Source organism: Pseudorca crassidens, chromosome 8, assembly GCF_039906515.1.
Source record: "Pseudorca crassidens isolate mPseCra1 chromosome 8, mPseCra1.hap1, whole genome shotgun sequence".
NCBI lineage: Eukaryota > Metazoa > Chordata > Mammalia > Artiodactyla > Delphinidae > Pseudorca > Pseudorca crassidens.
The window spans coordinates 78,488,288-78,512,602 of NC_090303.1; positions in this window are offsets into that span (position 1 = coordinate 78,488,288).

A 24,315-nucleotide genomic window follows, 5' to 3' on the forward strand; every position below is an offset into this window, starting at 1 on the left:
GTTTAAAACAATCGGAAATGTTTAATCGAATTATTTGATAAATGGGGTGCTGTAAATTCCATTTCCTCCCCCAATTCTCAGGCCTGTCTTTTCAGCTAAGCAATCTGCCAGCCTCTGGTTTGTATTCCCTTTCCCTGGAAACTCCTTGTTGGTAATTAGCTGGGGTAATCATGGGCTTACCTCATTTGTTCCCCTTCTCTCAGGGATCCCTCTCCTAACTGCCTGTTGTCCAGAGTCTGAAATCTTTTGTTTCATATATTTTGATCATTTTAAAATTGCTTAAGGTGAGAGAGTAAATTTAGTTGCTATTACTTGTTGAGGCTGGAAGCAGAAGTCCCTGAAAATGGTTTATGAATAGAATCATCACTTATGTCCACCAATATAATGAGTGATCAGTCAGTAAATAAATACTGCAAATATTATATTTATTATTTCTCTGTCTCCTTTTAGTCAGCATCCCAGTTTGGATTAAAAATTATCCAGTAATTCTCATTCTAGTATTGTAATAATATTTGTTAATTATCAATACTAAAATCATTCATAAAATTTTGGATAGTATATTTTAATTTAAACAAAATTAGAAAGTGTGACAAACCTTAATTTCTTTCATATGCATTAATTAATGAACACACTGATCAAACTTTGAGACAGCACTGTATAACCTTCTCTTACTAAATAAAGCTTCCAGGGTGTCTGGAGAAGCTGGGAGCAAGTCCCATTTGCCCTCCTCCTGCAGGGCTGTACCAAGCTGCACTTTTCCTCTCCGATTAGGAATGACCAATATTTGCATTTAATATCTCGGAACCAGCAGACCAAACAGAGTCTAGGCTGGGCTTCTTATATTATGCTGATTCCACAGGCATCTTTTTTCTACGTAACCAATGACAGAGGCTTCTTGGAGTCTCAACAAGAATAGGCACAAATAAACCACTAATTCTGCTTTTTTACCAAAACGCAATGTTGATAAGTTGGTAAAAACTTGCTTCAGACCCATGACTACAAAGCAACACTATTAATCAGTACATTGTATGCCTTGACCGGGGGTCCATGTGGTGCAGGTACTTTAGTAAAACAGCTCAGCTGAACCTTGGGGAAACCTACTTATCATAATGGATGGCTTTCTGAAGATGCCAAGTAACCTCAACACTGCCCACCTGCACCCCCCTCTTCAACTTCACTCCATCAAGCAAAGCAGAAACTGCCAAGATGTTTGAATGGGGATGGCAGCAGGCAGTGGCAGATGCTGTCAGGATATCTGTAGTAGTGGTGTGTTAGGACAGTGAGTCTGACCAGAGTGGTCAGCCTACAGTCAGCATGTGTCTGTGGTTCAAGGCTTGCCAGTGTATTATCATTATGTTTGTTGTCTACAGCCTCTTCTGCTTTTTCTCAGCTTCCACCTTCTTCAGATATAAAAATACTTAAGCATGTATCTTTTTGAATTAGAGTTTTGAATTAGAGAAGAAAATTCTATTTTGAAAAGATACGTGCACTCCAATGTTCATAGCAGCACTATTTACAATAGCCAAGACATGGAAGCAATGTCAGTGCCCATCAACAAATAAATGGATAAAGAAGATGATATATATATATATATATATATCTCACAATGAAATGTTAGCCATAAAAAAGAATGAAATATTGCCATTTGCAGCAACATGGACGAACCTAGAGATTATCAAACTAAGTGAAGTAAGTCAGACAGAGAAAGACAAATATTATATGATCTCACTTATATGTGGAATCTAAAAAATAATACAAATGAACTTATTTACAAAACAGAAAGAGACTCACAGACATAGAAAACAAACTTAAGTTACCAAAAGGGAAAGGGGGGAGGGATAAATTAGGAGTTTTAGATTAACAGATACACACTACTATACATAAAGTAGATAAACAACAAGGATTTACTGTATAGCGTAAGGAACTATATTCAATAACTGGTAATAACCTATAATGGAAAAGAGCCTGAAAAAAGGAAATATATATACATATATATCTATATACACATATATATCCGAATCACTTTGCTGTACACCTGAAACTAGCACAATATTGTAAATCCACTACACTTCAATAAAAAAATTCTTAAGGACTTCCCTGGTGGCGCAGTAGTTAAGAATCTGCCTGCCAATGCAGGGGACACGGGTTTGATCCCTGGTCTGGGAAGATCCTGCATGCTGCAGAGCAACTGGGCCCATGAGCTACAACTGCTGAGCCTGTGCTCTAGAGCCCATGAGCTACAACTACTGAGCCTGCGCATCACAACTAATGAGCCCACATGCCGCAACTACTGAAGCCTGCACGCTCTAGGGCCCATGTGCCACAACTACTGAGCCTGCATGCTGCAACAACTGAAGCCCACACACCTAGAGACTGTGCTCCACAACAAGAGAAGCCACCGCAATGAGAAGCCCGTACACCACAATGAAGAGTAGTCCCCGCTCACTGCAACTAGAGAAAGCCCATGCGCGGCAGCAAAGACCCAATGCAGCCAAAAAAAAAAAACAAAAAAAAATACTTAAGTATGTTTTCCCAAGGCTAAGCAGGGTGTTGTTGTTGTTGTTTTTCATTTGATATTTGTGTATTTATCAGAGGAATTTTTAAATAAAAACTGTGCCTAGCACAACCTTAGGGAAACCATGTTCTGTTCAATCTTGGAAAAACTTATCTACTCCTTTTATAGTTAATGTTTCTTGTAGGTACTTTTATTACTCCATATTAAGAGGGTAAAAGGGGGATTAGAGAAGTTAAGTAATACACAACCAGTAAGAAGCAGATCTAAGGGCTTCCCTGGTGGCGCAGTGGTTGAGAATCTGCCTGCTAATGCAGGGGACATGGGTTTGAGCCCTGCTCCGGGAGGAGCCCACATGCCGCAGAGCAACTAGGCCCGTGAGCCACAACTACTGAGCCTGCGCGTCTGGAGCCTGTGCACCGCGATGAAGAGTGGCCCCCGCTTGCCACAACTAGAGAAAGCCCTCGCACAGAAACGAAGACCCAACACAGCAAAAATAAATAAATTAATTAATAAAAAACCTCCTACCCCCAACATCTTCTTTAAAAAAAAAAAAAAAAAGAAGCAGATCTAAGATTTGAACTTTGGCAGCTATGTGATTTCTAAGTATGAGATTTTTTTCCATTCATATGGTGTCTGGCGGAAGACATACTTACCAGAGGAAGCAACATGAAAAATATGGAACTGCAGAGGGATTCCCAGGCTCTCCAGATATTTCTTCATGCCTGGAGCTTAGGATGTGTATAGAAACACGGGATGGGGAACCTGAAAGAAAGGATTAGAGGGGAAATGTGAATATGGACGGCCTCATAATTGGTTCTTTAGGCAAAGAGCCGTCATTGAGAGTCTTTCAAAATAAGTAACACATTCAGATATGAATTTTCAGAAAAATTTTCTCCCCTGAACTCTCTAGTAGTTCAATGGAGGATCATTTCAAAGATATAAACTGAATAGAAGAATTTTTCAATGATACAAGGGATGATGAACATAAACTAAGCCATTAGCAGTGGATACAGAGAACTTGGGGAAATTTGAGAGATGTTGAGTGAAAATGCATGAGACTTGGTGCTGACTGACTCTGGTGGAAGTGGGATGAGGAAAAGGGAGAAACCAAGGATGTCTCCAAAGCTTTCTGCTTGGGTAGCTTGGGGGTTGGGTGGTTGGATGGTGTGATGGTGATTTCCTTGACTGGGAATATAGAGAAGGGGCAGGTGTAGGAGAAGAAACATGAGGTTGAAATGTCTTGTATGTATTGTAGGTGCCTGTGGGACAGGAGGTGGAAATCTCCAGGAGGCATTTGGATATATGACTCTGAATCTCAGTGAAGTCTATCTTAGAGATGTAGATGTGCACCTGGACTCCACCAGAGACCAACGAAATCAGGTTCTGGGGATGGCCCCATGTGTTTCCCATCGCATCAGTCTGACACTGGACAATTTTGGAGATATACTAAGGAATATCGAACTAAGAAGAGGTAGCATACAGCAATACTTTTTTACAATGGAGAGGGAAGGTTAATGACTTGAGGCTATACAAGAACTAATCAAATTATAATATTTTCAGGATAAAATAAAATATTTGTCTTACTGTTTCTCTGCTAAGAACTCTTTTTACATATGGTTTGTTATTGTACCACTTTTTACAAAGAAACTACACTTGAACAGTTCCAAACTGTACATACTGTATGAAGCTTCTCCTCTCAATGAGTTTCTTATTTCTATGTGGAATTTCATATCTTGCAGTGTCCTGTAAGTAAAGATTAAATTCCACCCTTTTCTTCAAAAAAAAATATTTCAGGATACAATAAAATATTCTACCATAATTCAGTATTTAATTTTGTCCATGTTTCTTTTCTCTTATATCCTACTAGAGAAGCATGTTCAAGTGATTAATACTTATTTTTGGAATATTTTGCTAGAGACAATGTGACCTCCCAAAGAAAATAACCTCCTTTATTCTATAGCAAGTATTCAAATCTCCAATACAAGCAGTCCCTACTATTGGCAGAGTTGAAAAATGATGTGATTGGTGTCAAGAGATCTGGCTCTGCTACTCCTTGTTTTGGTCGTATTACTTGACTGCTTTGGAGTTCAATCTGATAAATGTATTGAGTAGCTACTATGTACATGGCACTTTCCCAGCAGTGTAGGGAATCCTGAGATATATGCAATTCTAGCAACTTCTTCTAGACATGTAAATAACTTGGGCACAATCGTATGACAAACATAGTTGGATAAATTAAAAAAAAAAAAATGAAGTTGCCAAGTGTTATACAATTTCAAAGAGGAGAGAAAAACTACTCTATGGGTGAGATCAGGAGAAAAAGATGGCAAGGGAAGGGAACATTTCTTAAGTACATACTATGTACTACATTTCTTTCTGAATAATATGCTAGAATTTTAGAACATTCCATCTTCAAATGGCCTAACTGCAAGCTTCCCTCCCTACTCCACTCCTGTGAATAACGTCCTCTAATCAAACCACCCTCCTTACCAAGAGGACCAGGTGCCCTTCCTACTTGTCTCTGAGAAGGGATTTCAGTTCCCTGCCAGCTCACAGAAGTACTCAAACAAGCCAGTCACATCTTCCCATCAGAACCAAGGGGCACCTCACTGTCTTGATGCCACAGAGCCTGCCTCCTGCAGCCCCTGCTGGTTCACTCTTTTCCTGAATGCAACCCTGGCCCTGCGTGGCCTGTGATGTTCTGCTCCCCCAGGCTACGATATAATAAACTGCTGTTGACCTCATCTGTCCGGTGCTGGGTGTCTTACATTCAACCACCCATCACCCTTGGGTGGGAGTCCCTGCCTCACCAGCAGGGTGATTAGGAGGTAATTAAAAAGACCATCAGGGCTTCCCTTGTGGTGCAGTGGTTAAGAATCCGCCTGCCAATGCAGGGGACACGGGCTCGAGCCCTGGTCCAGGAAGATCCCACATGACTCAGAGCAACTAAGCCCATGTAAGCCCACGCACCTAGAGCCCATGTTCTGCAACAAGAGAAGCCACCGCAATGAGAAGCCCGCGCACTGCAATGAAGAGTAGACCCCGCTCGCCACAACTAGAGAAAGCCCGCATGCAGCAACGAGGACCCAACACAGCCAAAAAAATAAATTAAAAAAAAAAGACCATCAGTAATTAAAAATAATAGATACTCTGACATAAACTTGATAGTTGGCAATTGCTTAAAAATTCTTTAGGATTTCCCTAATTAAAAAATAAAACCAAACACAAACAAAAAACAAAGGATGAACTCTTTACATATGCAAGAAATTCCATAACCTTGGTCTGCGCCTACGTTTCCAATATTATTTTCCACAACTGAAGTCTACTCCCCATCCATTCTAAACCATTTACAGTTGACCCTTGAACAACGTGGGGATTAGGTGTGAGCTGTGAGCTGTGGAAAATCCACATATAACTTTTTGTTTGTTTGTTTGCGGTACGCGGGCCTCTCACCGTTGTGGCCTCTCCCGTTGTGGAGCACAGGCTCCGGACGCGCAGGCTCAGCGGCCACGGCTCACGGGCCCAGCCGCTCCGTGGCATGTGGGATCCTCCCGGACCGGGGCACGAACCCATGTCCCCTGCGTCGGCAGGCGGACTCTCAACCACTGCGCCACTAGGGAATCCCCCACATATAACTTTTGACTCCCCCAAAACTTAACTACTAATGGCCTCCTGTTGACTGGAAGCCTTACTGATAACATGAACAGGTATATGTATTATACACTGTATTCTTACAATAAAGTAAGTGAGAGAGAAGAAAATATTAAGAAAGTCATAAGGAAAATACATTTACGATACTGAACTGCGTTTATCAATACTGTATGTTTATGCCATCTATTTACAAGATGAATTGTCTGTCAGTACCTATGCCGATATTGTCATATATGATACAAAACGCTGCAGATGTTATATGTATTACTAACACTAGACATCAAAAATGAAAAATGTGAAAAAGAAATTCATATTTCTTTGCAGGTATAACAATTCATGCATTGATAACGAAAAAGCAGCAGTATGATTCCTTTATGGTAGCCTAGTATAATCGATATGATTGCCTCAGGGTAGCCTAGCCTATACACTAACAAATGAATTTTTATAAAATTTTCATGGCATACAGTATTGCAGCCATATTGATAATACAGTATTGGCAGCATTGTTACATTTTTTTTAAAAACCAGTTACCTGTGATGATAGGCTGATACACAGTTTCTCCAAATACGAGTGAGGCATACTGTGTGGTAATGTAATTCTTTGAAAATAAAATTACAAAACAGTAAGAAAACTAACACGTTATTAATTTTATATGAAATATCAGTCACTTAGGCCTATGTAAAAATAGACCAGTATCTACAGATATTTATTGTATTCATGACATATTTTTTTCTTACTTTTTTTTGATATTTCCAGGCTACAAGGTTCATCTGTGAGGTTTTTCAAACTGTCTCAGATCTCCAAAAACTTTTTCCAATATATTCATTGAAAAAAATTCACACGTAAGTGGACCTGTGCAGTTCAAACATGTGTTGTTCAAGGGTCAACTGTGGGCTTCCCTGGTGGCACAGTGGTTAAGAATTCACCTGCCAATGCAGGGGACACGGGTTTGATCCCTGGTCCAGGAAAATCCCACATGCCGCGGAGCAGCTGGGCCCCTGCACCACAACTGCTGAGCCTGCGCTCTAGGACCCGCGAGCCACAACTATTGAAGCCCGCGCACGCACCTAGAGGCTGTGCTCTGCAACAAGAGAAGCCACTGCAATGAGAGGCCTGCGCACACAATGAAGAGTAGTCCCCGCTCACTGAAACTAGAGAAAGGTTGCGTGCAGCAATGAAGACCCAACACAGCCAAAAATAAATAAATAAAATAAATTTTTTAAAAAAAGGATCAATTGTACATTGCTTTTTTAACTCTCTATGTTTTGATATATATGTGTTTACTCTTTGCTGTTTCCTCTGTCTGGTAAATGTTTCATCTCTTGTTCAACTCCTAAAAAAACCAACTCCACGGGCTTCCCTGGTGGCGCAGTGGTTGAGAGTCCGCCTGCCGATGCAGGGGACACGGGTTCGTGCCCTGGTCTGGGAAGATCCCACATGCCGCGGAGCGGCTGGGCCCGTGAGCCATGGCCGCTGAGCCTGCGCGTCCGGAGCCTGTGCTCCGTAATGGGAGAGGCCACAACAGTGAGGTAGGCCCACGTACCACAAAAAAAAACCCAAAAACAAACAAAAAACACAACTCCACATGTCTTCCACAGTGAGACTCTCCTATATACACCCTCTGAGAAGCTATGTTTACATACCATTAAAACACATATTACTCTGTAACACAATTATTTCTTTATATGCTTTTCTATTTTATTAGCTGTAACCAGCTTGAGGACAGGGTTGGTCATTCTCTCATTAATGTTTATGCTTCTTGGAACTTACATAGTGGCTATCATCCGATGATATTAGTGTTCCAAAATTCTAGCACCATGAATGCTGTTGAATGACTCAATAGATCATTGTGTAATTGTGCCCAGCCAACATGCATTTATAGCTACAAAACTCACTGTGCAAGGAAATAACTCGATTTCTGCCTCTCTTTCTCCCCTTAACCCTTCTAATGATCTGGGTAATGGGAGGCTTAAGTGTCATCCAGGTGAGGGAATCTCAGACCTTCAACCATCCTATGGCATGTGATGGTCACCACCGAGTTGGAACTGACCCTGGTCTTTGGGCATTGGCCTTTATACCTGACATGTTGAGACAACTGCAGTCCCTATGAAGCTTCCCTCATATGACTATGTGAATAACTCTGCATTCTCTTCATCCCCCAGTTAGATGCCTTTGAGTCTGTGATTTGCCTTTTGCATCTTGTGTGCTTTTTTAGGAGCCAAGAAATCTCTGTCCTCCCTGCTCAACCCCAGGTTATGCAGACTCTGTGAGCCTTTCCTTGGGCACCACACTCATCATCCCTAGAGACTGCTATTCTGACACCATGCTTTCACTCTTACCCTGGGAAACAAAACACACTTTTTCTCTGCTTCAGGATTGCCTAAATCTATCTGGAGTCTGAGGAGTCTCTCCACCATTCTGGTCATTCACTTTAAAGTCCCAGTCAATTCCATCTCTATAGGTAAGGATTTCCTAGAGGAAAGATGATACTGTTCCCACTAAATACGATGTGATCTCTTCTTCTGAACTTAAAAAAAAATTATCTGGCCATCTAGTTGTCATTTATCACATACAGCTATGAAATATTGGCATATATATTTCCAACTGCATCATATATTATATATTTGTTTTAGCTTTTCAACCACAGCCTAAGTTTTCCCCTCCCCATTTCAGAAAGATTCTTTTAAATAAGTGAAAACAGCCAAATAAATGCTATTATTCCTTAAAAAATTGAACGTACTCTGATTATGATATATTAACCTGCCACTGTAAGTTTAATATAGTAGCTGTTTAATAAATGGTTTCTTGGCTAGTGAAAACAGCAAACTTTACACCAAATTGTAATTTTATTGTAAGTCAAATTCTACTAGAGCAAGGAGAATTCCAAAATACCAAAAATTGCTCTTCAGCCCTAGCTATGGCTCACTAATTTCAAACAATACTTACTGTAATAGCATTCTGGTATGACAATAGAATTAAAACAATCCCTTAGAGTTCATGCTAATTAAGCTTGCAGATGGTTTTAAATCTTTCAATGTGTTTCTTGTTAAAATTTAAGCACAATGGGGAAATGGATTAGATAGTGCATGTCAGTTAGCTCAGCTCCATTGAAAGATGAGTGTAATAACAATTTATACATGCTATTCATCCATGGGCTCACTCAAGTCTAGGAAAATGGTCTCATGTTTTGTACAGCAAGATCAAACTCAAAGATTTAATCCAACCAATTCAATATTTGATAAGCAATAAAAAGTGACACGTGTTTGTCTAAAGAAAGACCTAAATGCCTGGGCAAACAGATATGCTTCCAGAAATATAAAGGTTTTTTTCTTTTGTTCAGATTGTGCCAGTTAGGATTTCATCTCTGTAACTGTGAACATTTTATTATCATGTCTCAACAGGAGTGCTCTGGTTGAGAAAGCACTTTCATTCTAAGTTTCTTGTCCCCCACAGGCTCTAAGTTTCTTATTCTTACTTTCAATCCAGAACTGATTTTTTCCCCCTCTTTTAAAATGTTTGATAAAATTTCACTGTGGCCAATTTTGAGTTTTTGGAGCATAAAAATGAAAGTGTTTTTTTCATCAGATAGGCAACTTTTCAGGTGCTCTGGGGATAGTTAAGAATTGATTTTGAAAAGTCAAACATTCTTCAGAATATAATTATTGAAGAGAAACGATTTTATCAGAAGTAAAACCAGTGAAATAAATGAGTGGTAGATTGAGAGTTGGAAGGTGTATAGAATCTGGAACCTGAAAAATTAGCTTTGTTGTAGTTTAATCAGTCATTACTCTTCTTTCGTGTGTAGGGAAGGATTAGCAATAGATGGTTCTGTGGCTGTCCCATTACCCTGCTTCTAATGTGTGCTTTTCTACATCTTCAATATCGGAGACACTTGGGCTCCAAGCCCTTCCTTTGCGCAAACTCTCATGTCAGAAAGGACACCGAAATAGAGTAGAGAGGTGGTAAGAATATTCTTCAAGACTCAGTGTCCCCTCCCCTTCTGTATCTCTCAGAAAGGCATGAGTGCATGGCATTGTCCAGAGGAGCTTTGTCACTGCCTCATGTCACAGCTATATCTCAGTTAGGTGTCCTACCTTTCCTCCTCTAATTCTCTTCTTGCCCTGAGATTCCAACAACTGAGATTATCCAAAGGACTCTTATTTCTCTTAACCATTTTATTAAGGTATGAGTAACATGCTGCACGTGTACAACGCAACTTGATGAGTTTGGAGATAAGTATGTATCTTTGAAACCATCAACACAATCAATGCCATTAACATCTCTATCACCTCCAAACATTTCCTCCCCCCCCCTTTACTATTATTATCATTTTTCAGTGATATGAAAACTTAACATAAGATCTGCCTTCTTGGCAAATTTCTAAGTATACAATTCAATATTATTAACTGTAGTCTCTATGCTATACAATGGACTAGGACTTACTCATCCTGCATGACCAAAATTTGTACCCTTTGACTAATACCTTCCAGTTTCCTCCTTCCCCTAGTTTCTGGCAACCACCATTCCACTCTCTGCCTTGACGAGTTTGGCCAGTTTAGATTCCTCATGTAAGTGGTATCGTAAAGAATTTGTCTTTCTTTGTCTGGCTTATGTCACTTAGCGTAATGCCCTCTAGGTTTATCCATGTTGTTGCAAATGGCAGGATTTCCTTCTTTTTAAAGGATAAATTATATCCCATTGTAGGCCTATACCACGTCTTTATCCATTCATCTGTAGATAGACATTTAGGTTGCTTCCATGTCTTGGTTATTGTGAGTAATGCTGTAAAGAACATGGGAGTGCAGATATCTCTTCACGATCCTGATCTCAATTCCTTTGGCAATATACCCAGAAGTGGGATTGCTGGATCTTACGGTTGTTCTGTTTTTAAGCTTCTGAGGAACCTCCATACTGTTTGCCATAACGCCTGCACCAATTCTTATTCCCATCAGAGTGTACAAGGGTTCTTTTTTCTCCACAGCCTTGCCAACACTTGTTAGCTTTTGTGGCTTTTGATGATAGACATTCTAACAAGTGTGAAGTAGTATCTCAATGTGGTATTGATTTGCATTTCCCTGATGCTTAGTGATGTCGAGCACCTTTTCATATACCTATTGGCCATTTGTATCTCTTCTTTAGAGAAATGTCTGTTCAAGTCTTTTGCCCATTTTCTAATCAGGTTATTTGTTTCATTGCTATTGAGTTGTAGGAGCAGCAACTGTTATTTACAGTTACACGTAACATAATAACAATGTTTTTGGTAGAAATAGTCCATAAGTTTTCTGGTGTCAGGGAGCAGAGCTAGGGAAGCAAGGTTGCCTGAGTGAGCACACATGTACTGCATGGACACTACCGGAATGACTGAATATAAACCAAGTAGTAAAAATGGCTCACTGGATATTGGTGAGACTGTACAACAGCTCCGGAGTACTGGAGAGAAGACTGTCAGTGTTCCATCTAGATCCCCTGAGCTCCTTTTTCTTGTTCTGGGTGTCAGTCTCTAGTTTCTGTGTGCTGTGCTTCTAACTGCTTGCCCCTGTGACCTCCTTCAGAGACTGCCCCTGGGCTACTTTGCACAGACAGCTAAAGGTGTCCAGTGCAGCCAGTAGCTGATGACTATGGTGTGGGAGCATGAAAGCCCAACTCTCTTGCCTCAAGGCAGGACAAATGCTGAGGCATCATTTATGCTCCAGAGCTCCGCACAGGATCAGGCAGGAACTGGGACTTTGCCTGAAGTCTACTAGAGCTTGGCTTCTTTGGCTACCTTGCTCTGCTTCCCTCCCTCCCTAATTGGTTTCTCTGGGGAGTACATCCTCAATAAATCATTTGTTCAGGAAGCCTTATCTCAGGGGCTGCTTCTAGGAAATCCAACCTAGGACAAGTATTAGGACTGTCATAATTATAGTAGTCATGATAGTTAATATTCAGCTTAGTCTATGCCAGACATTATTGTAGGCATTATATATATTGTATATAATACACTCATTTGTCTTCACACCACTATGAATAGGTACTAATCAGCAGAGCAACTGACTTTGCACAAGAGTTTAAAAGCTATAAAGCCTACAAACTATTATGTATAATATAAGCTGTAGCATATCCTTGTAAGGTTATATTGTAAGACACAGGGAATAAAACCAATATTTTATAATAACTACAAATGGAGTATAACCTTTAAAAATTGTATCACTATATTATATACCTGTAACATATAATATTATATATCAACTGTATGTCAATAAAAAATAATAAAAAAGAGATGTAAAGCCTGCTCAAGTGTCATCCCTGGAATCTCCTTCTAAATGTACTACTGACCTTTCTTTTTTCCTCCCCACTTCCTCTCCTTAGTTTTATCTGGGCCCCATGATTTATATTTACAAAGCTTTAGGGTTCCTGCCTCAGGGAAGATTGGAGAAGGGGACTCTTCACATAACACCTGCTCCAATTGCATGCAGATGAGAGAGAAAGAAGAGATCCAGGGCTGTGGCCACCAAGATATTAGTGGTCATGGAAATACTGGTTAGCCCTTCTGCAGGAATAAATACAGTAATTTTAGGTGGTGATATTAAATGCATATTAAAATGCTTCATTCTATAGAATTTTGGAGATGTCAGGTACTTTAATGTCAATTTTTTCCCATTCTTCTCTTCACATGGACCTTACTTAAAGAAAATCATAGCTTTATCATGTGTAAACCACCAATTTATAAAGTCTTGTGTGGTTAGAAAGTCCACCATTCTTGAGATTCTATGATCTGTTTTCCATAAATTAAGCCAAATTTTAAAATCATGCCCAGCAGACTACTGAATACATTTAGCCAAACCCTCCATGTCTTGTTATATTTCTTTTTGTCTCACTTTATTTGGAAATGGAGAATGGTCTGCCATCATGGTCAGGATAACAACCTTTCATACACCAGAAAATGATTATCGTGTTGCTTTCTGTTGAGCTGGCAAAACAATTCCCTTCATTGTGTAGTTCTTTGCTTTCCAAACATCTAATTATTTTGCTACCTTCAGATTCCTTTCTAAGTACTTTTTCTTCTTAAGTGTACACCCCAGAACAATCTATTAAGCGCATTAAGTGATCAAAGTCTGTGAGTATCTGATTGAGCTATTGAATACCATGGTAAGTTTACTTTACAGTTCTTTCTGGAGTGTTGTATTAATGCCTGTGTTTCCAATGTCTGTCTACCGAACAAATGAATGAATGAATGAATAAAAGCAAGAGCAGTATACTATGGATATGTTTTGTTACAAACCACAAATATTTGTTCTGCCTTTTATTTTTTCTAATTTTTTTTGCGGTACGCAGGCCTCTCACTGTTGCGGCCTCTCCCGTTGCGGAGCACAGGCTCCGGACGCGCAGTCTCAGCGTCCATGGCTCACGGGCCCAGCCGCTCCGCGGCATGTAGGATCTTTCCGGACCGGGGCACGAACCCACGTCCCCTGCATCGACCCGCTTTGAGCCATGGCCACTGAGCCTGCGCGTCCGGAGCCTGTGCTCCGCAACGGGAGAGGCCACAACAGTGAGAGGCCCGCGTACTGCAAAAAAAATTAAAAAAAAAAAAAAAAAAAAAGCGGCATAGATAAATCTGTCCTTGGAGTTAATATCTGGTATCATGGAAGGAGAAGCAACCCAGCACATGCAAAAAGCATTTAAGACGTGGGTCCAAATCCTGGATCTACTATGTTCAGCTATAGGGTCTTAGGCAAATTGCTTAACTCTCTCAATGATTCAGTTCCCTCATCAGCAAAATGGGGAATTTTGATAGATACTTTGAAGGTTGTTTTGAAGGTTGGAGATGATGCATAATAACTAGGCAGTCAGTAGCCCTTAAACAAATGGTTATTAATGTCATAGAGGCCATGAGTTTTAAGGAGAACCCTGGAGAGTCTTGGCAAAAGGGCTTTGGCTTTCATGAGAGCAAAGTTTGTTCTGATGCTGTCCCATTGTTTGGCAAGTCCTTGCCTTAGAAAGAATTTACTGATTCATGGGAGACAGTGTGTGGTATAATGAAAGGAGTACCCAGTTTGGAATCAGGAGACCCTCCCCTCCTGCAAATTATCTCTGTATTTCTGAGCTGATCGCTTAACCTCTGTGGGCTACAATGTCCTCATGTACAAAAAAGATGCTGTCGGAATGGAGACTCCTAAGGTCCCTTCTAAAATTCTGTGAATCTGAGATTCTTTTTTTAAAGAATTCATGGGAAACTAGGGGGAGGGTAGTAAAAGCAGCTGAGATAGTGGTATGTATGAACAGCCTCCGAGGTATAGGCTCAGGACAATCTGAGGAAGAGATAGGGAGAGAGAGAGAGGGAGAGAGAGAAACTATAGTTAAAACTAAATTCAGAAAGAAAAGCAAAACCATTGGTCTTTTAATGTATTCTGGAAATTTGGGTTCTTGCAGGATATTTTACAGAGCTCACTGGTGTTAAAATCCTTGATGCATGTAAATTACAAGTTCCTAAGATTACTTTTAATGGAGCTAATAGCCCCAAATCTTTGAACCAGATGGCATCAGGTTGAAAGAAGGAAGAAAAGATATTATGAGTGTAAGAGGGATTCAATCGGTTGGGGTCAAGATGATTAATGACAACATTCTTTCCCCTTTTGTACTTATGACCTCTACATTTGATGCATTTATTTTTCAGAAGAGAGACTATTTTCATTATGATTCTGAGACATGTGCAAAGAAATGCTTCCAGCTGAGATAAACTTACCAGAGCCCCTGTTGGGAGACAGAGCATTAAGATACATACTGTGCTTTCACCTCTGCAGAACTTAGAAAGTAGAAAGAAATGACTGATTTCAGCTCAGTCCATGGCTGCATATGTTGCCTGCCAGAGGAGCTGCTACTCCTCCATGAAAAGGGATCCACTTTTCATTTTTTTACCTTAAATAGTAATATACATAATACTTGTAATGCATCCAACCTTAACATTATGGCTATGAGTGCAACTACCTCCTTTATTTTCTATTTTATAGCAAATTGCAGAGAATTAGATAACTGCTATGAAAGAAAGGTACATTGGTGTAACAGCTATTGCAAATATTTTGTTCAATTTTTATTATTAAAATACATTTTTTATTGATGATCACTGGGAAAACCCAGAAATCATAAACAAGAAAATAAAAACCACCTATAATATAACCTTCCTGAAATCACTATTGATAATATTTTATGTCTATCCTTTTAGTCTTTGTTATGCACATATATGTGGTCTCCCTGATTGGAATCATATGCATATTATTTGACTTTAAGAAAAATAAGACATTATCACGAGAAATTTTCATGACCATGACATTAAATGTTCTTTGGGAATATAGTGGTAGGAATGAGGTAAGGGTGAAGGGGACAAAGAGAAAAAAACAGAAGTGGTGAGAGATGAATGGGGAAGGCTCCTTGGGGCTGGTTGATAAAGTAGCAAGGGTCTTGTCTGTCATGCTACAGCAGGGGAGGGTGTGGTCAGGTACTATGTGATACGGGCAGGAAGACAGTGACCCCACCTCTCTAAAACAGAGTGAGTTGGACAGTTCAGCAGGTCAGCCTAGGTTACCCGGGATTCATTCATTCTTCCTAGAGGGAGTATAGTGGAGTAAACAAGCATGGACTTCGGACTCAGACATTCAGGGTTTAATTCTGCCTCCTGAGTGTATCTGATAGGCCTGCGGTCCCCAACCTTTTTGGCACCAGGGACCGGTTTCATGGAGGACAATTTTTCCATGGACCAGCGTTGGGGGGGGGGAGTGGTTTCGGGATGATTCAAGTGCATTTATTGTGCACTTTATTTCTATTATTATTACATTGTAATATATAATTATATAACTCACCACAATGCAGAATCAGTGGGAGCCCTGAGCTTGTTTTCCTGCAACTAGATGGGCCCATCTGGGAATGATGGGACCGCTTAGCTCCATCTCAGATCATCAGGCTTTAGATTCTCATAAGGAGCGCACAACCTAGATCCCTCGCATGCGCAGTTCACAGCAGGGTTTGTGCTCCTATGAGAAGCTAATGCCGCCATTGATCTGATCTGACAAGAGGCGGAGCTCAGATGGTAACGCGAGCGATGGGGAGCAGCTGTAAATACAGGTGAAGCTTCGCTCGCTCGCCCACCGCTCACCTCCTGCTGTGTGGCCCGGTTCCTAACAGGCAACAGACCGGGGACTGGGGACCCCTGTAATAGGCTACAAGTTATTTAATACCTCTAGACCTTAGTTTCCCCCTCTGAAGAAGGAAGATAATCATACATACCTTATACTGAAGGTTAAATAAGATAATGCATATAAGGCATGCGATTTTGTTCGGGTATGTATTAGGTGCTCATTTATAATTGTACTGTTATTACTTTGAAAGTTAGGTTGTAGAGAAAAGATTGTTTTCCCAATGAGAAATTCAATCATGTTAGTGGGTCTGTCAAGGATTCTATTTCTTAGGAGTGAAGACATCTTATTTGCCTATTCATACCTTATACAGAATTGTTCAAGAAATTGGGGTTGCTGTTTTTCAATCAGCTTTAGCTGTGAAAAATCAGCTTTACCAGTGAAATATAAAGTGATGAGTATAAAGACTTAGCTTAGAGGGGAAACTATGGGTTTCGTGAAGCCAATGTCCCTCGCATCCCTTGTTGATCTTTCCCCAAGATGATAGTTCCTCTGTACGTCCATCCCCTCCAGCATTCTCTTGGCCCATTCTTCTTGCTCTTCCTCCCTGCCACCTGACCTTGGAGCTCCATCACTAACACACTTCTCCAATCTCATCCTTATCTTTTACTTTTATCCCCTAACTCCTGCAAAAGTACAGATTGCCTGGGCTGGCCTTTGGCAAGCTTCATGATCTGGTAAAATTGGGATAGCAATAGTATTTATAATATCTATAATATATTATAAAATATGTATATATTATATGCTGTATAAGTAATATATAATATTATACATATTCACATATGTAATATAGAGTTGCAATGAAGATTCAGTGGATTAAGACATTATCAAGCACTTATAACAATAATCAATAGACTATAAGCACTTATATACTAGTTATAATTATTATTTTCTGTAAAAATAGGAATAACAATAATTATCCAGCATTCTCACTGCACAATCTTCCCACAGTCCAACTTCTCACAAGCACACACAGTCCTTTACTATGCAGGAGTATATTTCTGTGTAAAATGACAGTTACGTTCTTACTCTATTTAAGAAATGTATATTGATGACAGCCACATGTAAAAGAATGAAATTAGAGCATTTTGTAATACGATACACAAAAGTAAACTCAAAATGGATTAAATACCTAAATGTAAAACCAGATATTATAAAACTCCTAGAGGAAAACATAGGTAGAACACTCTTTGACATAATTCACAGCAATATTTTTTTGATCTATCTCCTAGAATAATGGAAATAAAAACAAAAATAAACAAATGGGACCTAATCTTTTGCATAGCAAAGGAAACCATAAACAAAACAAAAAGACACCCTGCAGAATGGGAGAAAATATTTGCAAACAATGAGACTGACAAGGGGTTAATCTCCAAAATATACAAACAGCTGATACAGCTCAATATCAAAAAAACCAAAAACCCAGTCAAAAAGTGGGCAGAAGATCTAAATAGACATTTCTCCAAAGAAGACATACAGATGCCAAAAGGTACATGAAAAGATGTCCAACATTGCTAATTATTAGAGAAAAACAGATCAAAACTGCAATGAGGCATCACCTCACACCAGTCAGAACGGCCATCATCAAAAAATCTACAAACAATAAATGCTGGAGAGGGTGTGGAGAAAAGGGAACCCTCATACACTGTTGATGGGAATGTAAATTGGTACAGCCACTATGGAGTGTGGAGGTCCTTAAAATCTAAAAATAGAGCTACCATATGATTCAGCAATCCCACTCCTGGGCATACCTCTGGAGAAAACCATAATTCAAAAAGATACATGTATCCCAATGTTCACTGCAGCTCTATTTACAATAGCCAGGACATGGAAGTAACCTCAGTGTCCATCAACAGATGAATGGATAAAGAAGATATGGTATATATACACAATGGAATATTCCTTAGCCATAAAAAAGAATGAAATGATGCCATTTACAGCATCATGGATGGACCTAGAGATTATCATACTAAGTGAAGTAAGCCAGACAGACAAAGACAAATATCATGTGATATTGCTTATATGTGGAATCTAAAAATAGAATACAAATGAACTTATTTACAAAACAGAAACAGACCCACAGAAATAGAAAACAAACTTATGGTTTCTAAAGGGGAAAGGTTGGGGAGGGATAAATTAGGAGTTTATAAAATATACCCACTACTATATATAAAACAGACAAACAACAAGAACCTATTGTATAGCATCAGAAACTATATTCAATATCTTATAATAACCTATAATGGAAGAGAATGTAAAAAAAGAATATACATATCTATATATATATGTATAACTGAATCACTTTGCTGTACATCTGAAACTAATACAATATTGTAAATCAAGTATATTTCAATAAAAATTTTTTAAAAAGATAAAAACAGAAGACAAAACAAAAAAATCAATAACTATTGCATGGCAACATTTGGATTAAATGAGGGGTACTACGTAAAAGCATTTAATCTAGAGCTGGGCACCAAGTAGCCTCAGTAGCAATAGTTAATATCTGTGTTCTAGCTATAGTGAAATTGTTTTAGTCCCTCAAATGAATGATGGTTCTCTCTTACCTTCAGACCTCTGCCTACTCTCTTCCCTCTGTCTGGAACACACTTACCCGTGGGTGACCCCTACTCATGCTTACATATCACTTCTCTGGGAAGCCACTGTTTTCAACAGTGTAGGAGGTCTAGATGCCCCTGCCACCTCTCCCCGTCCTGCTCTCCAGTCACGGCCTTTATGATTTTTTATAATAATTGTTGATTTTATTGCCTTTCTTCCCCACTTGTCAGTAAGCTCTGTGAAAGAAGAAGCTGTGGTTCCTGATATATAATATACGTGAAACAGATAATAATTTAAAAATAATAAAATTAGTGAATAAGTGAGGAGTAGTCAGAAAGATAAGAGGAAAACTAGGATGAAGTAGCTCCGTGAAACTCAACTGACAAGTGTGTTTCAACAAGGGATTATTAAACAGAGTCAGATGCTACGAGAGGTCGCAGAAGCTAAGGACTGAAATGTGTTCATGGGGTTTGGCCATTGGGAAATCAATGGTGACCTAAGACAAAGTGATTTAATGACATGGGGGAGCTGGGAGCAGATTGCAGAGGGAGAAGGAAGGACAGGGAGATGAGAAATGGGAGTAGCAAGTGTAGATCCTTTCTTAAAGGCTTGACTTTCACCCCAAAAGAGTAAGAGGCACGAACCGGGGAACAGAGCACCTAGAAATGGTGTATGTGTGTGTGAGACGGTAACTCTGGGTGGTGTGCTTCTGTGTACATGTGTGTATGACAGTGTGTGTGAGCCTTTGTCTGTCTATCCGTATGCATGGTTATGTCTGTATGTATCTGTGTGTATATCTGGGCCTGTGTGTCTCTCTGGGAGTGTTGTATGGATGGGTGTGTGTGTGTTTGTGTGTGTGTGTGTTGAATAGAGAGAGTTTAAGGTGGAAGAGACTTGAACATATTCCCAAGTTGAGGAGAAAGAGTCAGTGGGAAAGAAGTGGTCTCAAAGAAAACCTGTTAACCCTCAGGACCTTATTGGAATTAAGATGATTCTGTTACTGAGTCTTATTGTCATCCACACACTTTGATTGTGTATCTCGTTCCCCTAATCACTGTCCTTATCTCCCCCTCTCCCTTCCAATTGGTATGGATCTGGGAAAACTAGGTTACATTTTGTTGTCAGGAAAAACATTTGAGTATCATAAAGGCAACAAATCATGGTCTCCATTTTTCCTTATAAAACCCTTTTTGTACTATTGTGTAGACAGAGGCCCAGAGAAAAATCACAAGTGATACATTTATTCATTGGAAGTATAAGCCCATTCTAGATACACTATACATAAATTTAGAATTGCTCAATTAAAAATGTATGGGATAATAATACTGAAGTCTCTGCTTGTTTTGAAACTTTTGATATTTGTTCATTTGAAAGGACGTTAGCGGGATTCAGCAGGGGATGTTGAATCCATATTACACAGAATACCAAGAACAAGTAAATGAGTCAACCACTGTTTGCAATTTGTCACTGTCTAAATTCCTCAGTGACATGGAGACTTAAACCAAAAGAGTTTATATTTTGTTAGAATACTGGAAAAGGGAAAACTGTAGAGCAGTGCTTTTTAGAAAAGAATTTTTGCTTTGAAAAATGTAATCTCACACAGAAAAAGGAAAAATTTTAACCTTTTGTTTTCATTGCAAATTTTTTTTCAACAGAGCTATTAAAAATATTCAGGCTATAATTTTAAAAATTATTTGTAATTGAAGGAAAATATTTTTATAAGTATTCTTGAAAACTTTATGTTTTTTAGTTGTTTCATCTTTTATGACAGTTTCAGAAGTCACAGAGTGTCATTTCTGTCATACTTGATTAGACACAGCAGTCACAAAAGCCCACCCAGTTTCAGAAAGGGGCAGAGTTTGAAAACTTCATTTTGAATAAGGAAGACATACACATGTAAAATATTCAAAAGGTACAAAATGAAATAGTGTGAGAAGTAAGTCTTCTCTTCTGATCCCCAGTAACCAAGTTCCCACCGTGGAGGCAACCACCATTATTAGTCTCTTGTGGGTTCTTCTGGAGATATTCTTTGTATTTATACTTGTACATATTTATATGTTCCCCTCCATTAGTAGCAGACTATATACGTTGTCATCTGCTTTACTTTTTTCTGAGTGGTTCTTGAATTTGAAAGTATGAGAAAGATAATATTGGACATCCTTAGCCAGCAGACATGGGCCCGTAAGTTACTGGTGAGTCTTCCACCTCCCCTTCCCTTCCATGCACTACTAAGCATGGAAGCTTCTATTTTCCTTGGGCAGGAGAGAAGAGAGGAAGGAATTTGGGAGTGTTGGTGCCTGTGGCTGATGGGAAGCTAAGGATGGGAGTTATTATTTTATAACCTTAGACTGGGTTATACGCTCAAGGTCAGAAAAGTGACATTCACAAAACTAATGGCACTATTTTTTTTAGGAGTGATTTAGAGGATTGATGGGACGTATGAGATGGCCAAAAGTTAATTTCTGGGAAAGAAGAGACATTTTAGAGTCCTGTGGACCAAATGTGGCATGCAATTGGAGAGAAGGCCATTGCCCCCACCTCCCTTTGGAAGCCAGCAATGATTTGACACTCATCAAACCTGCAGACAGAGAATGTGGAAAATTATAAGTCAGGGTAGGAAAGGAAGGAAAAAGCAGACACCATGCAGTTACAGACTGGCTTGTGGGTATGTGAGTGGCATCCTTTTGGTGAACTCCCCAAAATAACTTGGGAACACTTGGAGAGGCACAAATTACTAGTCATCAAACCAGTTGGAACTTTTACCATCATAATTTGGGCATAAAAATAGCCTGCAAATTATTTTATACTCCCAATCTGGTGAGGCCTGTAAAACTTGGGTTATATGTAAAAATGGAAAATACCAAATATACAACATAAGCAATACTTTGTAACAGGATGGTGGAATGGAAGTTTTGATTGCAAAACAACAGATACCTATTCTAAATGAAGCGCTGGATTGGCACTGAAGAGACTGAGAACTAGTAGATAATCCTTAACACTCCTCGTCCTTATCAGGAAAATAAAAGGGTAGAGAAGGAGATTGAAATACAACTTCTTAGGAGGATGTCTTTAGAGAGCTGTACTGACAGTCCACGCCCTCTGCAAGGGCAAGTTCTGAGGGATGCCTGCCCCTTTCCTTAAGCCAGATCTTTAACTAAACCACCAGGAGAGTCTGCTATGTGTCCCCAAAGTTGAAGGACACAGTGGACTTGTATCTGACTCTCCGCTGAGGAGTCTCCGGGGTGATAGATTGGCCAGGTATCTGTGACAGCCAAGCTGAAGGACCCACTGGCACTCCTGGAGCTTGCTGGGGCTGACAAGTGGTGAGTGTTTCCTGTGGGTGTGATGTGGACCATCGGTGAGAAAACTTGGCCTTGGAGGCATCCTAGATCCTTTCCAAAAGTGTTGCAGAGAGAAGTTGGAGGGAGGTAGTGCTAGATTGCTAAGGGCTAAGAAGAGCATTAAGTAACCAGGTAGCATAGAGCAGCCAGGCCCAGAGAACTTTTGTTCCCCTTAACTCTCCTCTTCTCTCCAGCTCCATCCCTGCAAGGGCCAGGGGGTCACCCTTGGACCAGTGAAGTGGGAGGAAGAATAGAAACTTTGGGTAAGAAGAGAGAAGAATCTGACCAGACCCCAGGGGTGGGGAGAGGCATCAATTTTTAACCACTTTCTGAATTTCAATTGCTATATGAAACTGAACATTTTAACTGAAGTAGGACTAATTAGTAACTAACTGTAACTGTAGTGACCAAATGTTTTCATTTTCATCCAGGGGCAGAGGGTGAACTAGCTCTACTAAAGGTAGAAGGCCAGCGCTCCACCATCTCATCCCATACAGTGTGCTCGTAACAGTTACCTGGAGATGCGGGGGGAAGAAAATAGAAGAAATCCTTGACTTCTGCAGCATTCTCTCTATTTCGCAGAGGTTCTTCAGTTTTTGCTTCATGCTGACGGATTTCTTTCTTGCAAGGGCACCAGCACTTTCCTGTCCCAGCTTCCAGATCATTTCTTTCCTGCTGCTTTTATTCTCTCAGGGTTTCTTTCATTATCTTGGGCCACCGCCCTCACCATTAGATCTGCTCTTCGCAGCTGATGGGCTTGCTCTCTGCCCCTACCATGGCAGCAGTCCTCATCCCAGCATTTCCTTCCCCTTCAAAATGTACAGACCCTTAAGAGGGAAGAGCCCAAGGATATGGCCCTCCAGCCCCTGTGCGCACCCGGGAGCTGGGGTCTCTGCGCTCTGCCAGTGATAAGTCACCTCATGATTCATTTGAGTTAACTGGTTACTTGTGAAAACAAATTCTCCTTAGTTAATTGCACTTAACAGCAATCACTGCGGATCCCTTGAACAATTTAAATCAGGCCATCAGTTTGGCAGATTTTAAGGCACCAGATTATGACCATGTGCATAGTTAAAAACAGCAGGCCACTGGCCCTAGAGGCAGAGAATCGAGCCTCAACATCTGTCTCCAAGTGTAATACATATTTGTGCAGGCTTGAGATGATTACTTTACCTCTCTATTAAATGAGATAATAGGCATAACATTTTTAGCAAATGCAAGTGTTAGATAAGCATTTGCTAAGTATTAACTATTATTATTATTGTAATCCTGGCTCATTAATCCCAAATGTATCTATCTCTTGTATTCCCAGGTCTTTACTTACTTCTCTTTTCTTTCTTTACACTAACAATGAAATATCAGAAAAGGAATGTAAAAAAATCCCTTTTAAAATTGAATCAAGACATATAAAATACTTAGGAATAAACCAGAGCAAGGAGGTGAAAGACTTATATGCTGAGAACTATAAAACATTAATAAAGATGAAGATGATTCAAAGAAATGGAAAGATAGCCCATGCCTTGGACTGGAAGAATTAATATAGTAAAAATGCCATACTACCCAAAGCAATCTACAGAGTTAATGTGATCCCTATCAAATTACCCATGACATTTTTCACAGAACTAGAACAAATAATTCTAAAATTTATATAGAACCATAAAGGCCCAGAATTGCCAAAGTAATCTTGAGGAAAAAGAACAAAGCAGGGGCCATAACCCTCCCAGACTTCAGACAATACTACAAAGCTACAGAAATCAAAACAACATGGTATTGGCACAAAAACAGAGATATGCACCAATGGAATAAAATAGAGAGCCCAGAAATAAACCCACACACCTACAGTCAATTAATCTTCAACAAAGGAGGCAAGGATATACAATGGGGAAAAGACAGTCTGTTCAGCAAGGGGTATTGGGAAAGTTGGATAGCTACATGCAAATCAATGAAGTTAGAACACACCCTCACACCATACACAATAATAAACTCAAAATGGCTTAAAGACTTAATATAAGACATGACACCATAAAAATCCTAGAAGAGAACATAGGCAAAACATTCTCTGACATAAATCGTACCAATGTTTTCT